The sequence below is a fragment of the Lolium perenne genome, chromosome 1 (genome assembly GCF_019359855.2).
Source record: "Lolium perenne isolate Kyuss_39 chromosome 1, Kyuss_2.0, whole genome shotgun sequence".
Lineage (NCBI taxonomy): Eukaryota > Viridiplantae > Streptophyta > Magnoliopsida > Poales > Poaceae > Lolium > Lolium perenne.
Genome location: NC_067244.2, coordinates 184,291,351 through 184,295,593, shown reverse-complemented (window position 1 = coordinate 184,295,593; position 4,243 = coordinate 184,291,351). Strand labels below are relative to the sequence as shown.

At 49.8% G+C, this 4,243-nt stretch overlaps 1 non-coding gene across 1 annotated transcript; it reads left to right on the top strand.

Annotated features, from left to right (window-relative positions):
• Positions 1–3,177: 3,177 nt before the first annotated feature.
• On the top strand, positions 3,178–3,316 carry LOC127327970 (small nucleolar RNA Z247). Its single transcript, XR_007868886.1, has one exon. It is a non-coding gene; the product is annotated as a small nucleolar RNA Z247 (small nucleolar RNA).
• Positions 3,317–4,243: the final 927 nt, after the last annotated feature.

Genomic DNA, 4,243 nt, shown 5'->3' with positions numbered 1-4,243 from the left:
TGTCGGTTAGATAGAGTTTGGCTCGTGCCCGGTTGGGATTGTTCCCACGATTAGAAAGTCTACGGACTATAAATATGTATCTAGGGTTTATGAAATAAACAACAATCACGTTCACCACAAACCAATCTAGGCGCATCGCCAACTCCCTTGTCTCGAGGGTTTCTTCCGGGTAAGCATCATGCTGCCTAGATCGCATCTTGCGATCTAGGCAGTACAAGTTTATTCGCTGTCCATGCGTTGCTCGTACTGAAGCCTTTTTGATGGCGAGCAACGTAGTTATCTTAGATGTGTCAGGGTTAGCATTGTTCATCGTATCATATGCTATCGTCGTGCAACCCTTAGACATCTAGCCGCCCTTACGCCTATCTTAGGTGTAAGGGCGGCACCCCGCTTGATCATTGTTTAGTAGATCCGATCCGTCACGGTTGCTCCTTGTTCTCCAAGGATTAGTTTGATATCTGCATAGTTAGGCCTTACAAACGGGTTGAAGGATCCAGTGGCGCGTAGGGTGTAGTTTGCTAGCCCTAGACAGGATGTTCCGGGGATCAACCTCGTGTTGGTTTTTAGGCCTTGTCTAGGGTCGGCTTACGATCACCGTGCGTGGCCGCCAGGCTCAATCACGAGTAGGATGTTCCGACTATGTGGTGAAAACCCTAAATCGTAGTAGGTCGTTTTAGCTTTGTTTTGATCAAGCAGGACCACCATATATTCGTACACCCCGTACGGATCATGGGTGGATCGGCTCTTTGAGCCGATCTACAGGACAACCTGAGAGCCGATCGAGGCTCGTATTTAATGTTTACGTGTATGCCATGTAGGAAACTAAGCGAGGCACATCCATCACCTTCCTGACCAGGTATAGGTCAGGTGGCACGCCCTTGCACCAGCATCGGACGTGCGTGCCGAGTCTTTGCGGGCCGTCGCTCGGAGGGACCAGGGCCAGCCGCAGTCCTGGGAGCCTCCCGGCTCTACTGTGTTGCCCGTCGCTGCTCGCCGGTGGGTTTCTGACCGCAACATAATCTCACGGCTCCCGATTGGTCTGATCGGATGCACAAATCAGTTCTCCTCCTTTTTGTACGGAGCCCACATGAGAAGGAATGTTGGCCCCATGGCGAAAATTCGTATGGAGCCCCATTTGAACTCAGGACCTTGTTGTCTGATACCATTTGGAATTGCATGTTCTAGTTAGTTCAACAAAAAGATCGATCTAATGGAGAAAAGTTAGACAATTATATTCAACGGTATCATGGTCAAGACTATTTTGGACATTGCACTATTTTTAATTCCGTGGCCAGAGCTTGACCTCTTAAGCTGCAAGTGGATGTACTTCACCGCCAACCCTTTGCAGATCCCACTGGCGGCCGGTACCCCAGTGCCAATCGTTACGTACACCGATCTGCATACCGTTGACAGAGGAGGAACGTTAAAATCTTACTAGATGTCGACGACACATTGTGAGGCAAAGGGAAATATGGTTTGGTTCAAACACACACACACTATGACGGGGGGGGGGGGGGGGGGTCTGCTTATATATTGACAACACACATACATACATCGATAGGTTACTAACATGTATTCTATCAGCCTCTCCCTCGTCTCAACTATGGGAAACATGTGGAGATTGCTATTCCACTCCTGAAAAAATGGTAGTGGCAGCGATTTAGTGAAGATATCGACATGCCGATCTCTTGAAGCAGCAAACCGAACTTGCAACAATGTCTGAGCAACTCGTACACCGTACATTCATAGCCGGTTCATTTGCATTATATAATTAAGTTTATCAAAAACAATTACAGAACATCATGAATAGTAACGCGATGTACATCAACGCATGCATTTTATCAATGACGGATTAAAGGATAAAATGGTCAACCTCGATCGAGAAGGATAAAAAGAGGAGAAAGCTTAAGTGTGCCACGGGCAGTTCATATCGTATCTGTTTTGTGTGAACTCAAGTGGCATCATGCTCTTAGGCATTTCATCGAGCACCTCTTGTGCATAAGAAGGGAAATCAAAGCAATATACACCTCTTGTGTCAAGAAGAAAAAAAGCTAAGTGTAGCTCACAAGGTTGGGCAGGGCACGGGGAATATATCGAGATGGACCTTTAGCCCCGGTTGGAGACACCAACCGGGACTAAAGGTCATGTCCGGACCGAGACTAAAGGGTGGCCGTGATCATGTGCGCATCCTCACCGCTCGAACCGGGACTAATGCTCACGTTAGTCCCGATTTGTAATGCAACCGGGACTGTTGCTTCCTACGAAACCCTGTTTTCTACTAGTGAGACTGGAGGTAGCACTGCCAATAGATTGCGTTCAGCTGGGTACGTAGACAGATGGCCAACGTTGGAAGAGGCTAGCAGCTTCCGCTCAATAGTGTACGTTGATCTTAACAGGGAACTATAGCGCGCGTTTGATGGTTGCACTATAGGAATAGTGTTCTGCACAATGGTGGAGTTGTTAAACATGAAGCTTCTAGAACAACATCTAGGGATAAGTTGTTGTAATCCTAATAGTGGATATAAACCGTTTTAGTTCCTTTCTTGTTGATCAATCCGATCTGTAACAAACCCTGTAAATCTATCTGGTCATTGACCCGTATTTAACATGCAATGCGGCCGAGTTCCAAGGCACGCTTCAAACCATCCAATACAGAATTTTCACATGGTATCAGAGCTTGTCCTCTCGACATCCATGGCGAGCTCATCCACCAATCCCACCGCCGGAACCAACTTTGGCCACAACATCACCGAGAAGCTGACCAAGAGCAACCATGTCCTATGGAAGGCTCAGGTCATGTCTGCCATCAGGGGTGCTCAGATGGAACCCTTCCTCGACACCGAGCAGGCCCTGCCTGCCAAGGAGATCGAGGTCACCCATGGCGACAAGACAGAGAAAGAGGCAAACCCTGCCTATGGTATGTGGCTGGCAAAAGACCAGCAACTTCTGTGTTTTCTTCTGACCACCTTGTCTCGTGAGATCTCCACACAGGTCATCAACAACACTACCTCGGCAACGTTGTGGGCGGCCATCTAAGGCATGTTCACGTCGCAGATGCGCGCTCGCACCGTCAACACGCGCATCGCCCTCGCTAATCTGCAGAAAGGAAACATGACCCTCGCTGAGTTCTTCGGCAAGATCCGAACTCTGGCAGATGAGATGGCCGCCGCAGGCAAGAAGCTGGACGAGGAAGACATTGTCTCCTATGTCCTCGCCGGCCTCGACTCGGACTACAACTCCATCGTCTCCGCCATGTGCTCCCGCGTCGAACCTGTCACCATCGCGGAGCTGTACTCGCAGCTCCTCAGCTACGAGACGCGCACCGACCTCCTCCATGGGGGAGGCAACCAGTCGTCTGTCAACACTGCTTTTCGCGGTGGACGTGGAGGCGGCTTTGGACGTGGTGGCGGTGGCCGAGGTGCACCTCCACCTCCACCACAAGGCCGTGGCAATGGAGGCCGCGACAACTACGGCAACAGCGGCAACGGCTCCAACTACAACAACAACTACAACGGGAACACCCGCAACAACAACAACGGTGGCAGTGGCAACAGGCCACGCCCCCAGTGTCAGCTTTGTGGCAAAACTGGCCACAGTGCGCACAAGTGCTGGGAGCGCTACAACCCAGACTTCGTCGGTGTTGAGGAGAAGAGCGCCGGAGCTGCAACCACTTCTCCCTATGGGGTGGATACCAATTGGCAGTCCAACTGGCACATCGACTCTGGCGCGACAGACCACATCACTGGAGACCTCCACAAGCTGACCATCCGCGACAAGTACAACGGCAATGATCAAGTCTACACTGCAAGTGGGTCAGGTATGGACATTATCCACATTGGCCATTCTGTTGTTAGTACCACTGGTCGTGATCTATATCTCAAAAACATCCTTCATGTTCCTCAAGCTAGCAAGAGTTTACTGTCTGCTAGTCGCCTTGCTGCTGATAATAATGCCTTTGTCGAAATTCACCATTACTCTTTTTTCATAAAGGATCGGGAAACCAGGAGAACGCTCCTCCAAGGTCCGGGTAAACGAGGTCTCTACCCTCTTTCGTCCACTTCATCCAGCTCAAGAAAGCATGTCTTCAGCGCCATCAAACCTTCCTAGGAGAGATGGCACTCTCGTTTAGGTCATCCGTCATCGATCATAGTCAAGAAAGTTATCTGTAGCAATAATCTTTCTTGTTCAAGTGAGTCAAGTGAAGATTCTGTGTGTGATGCTTGTCAGAAAGGCAAAAGTCACC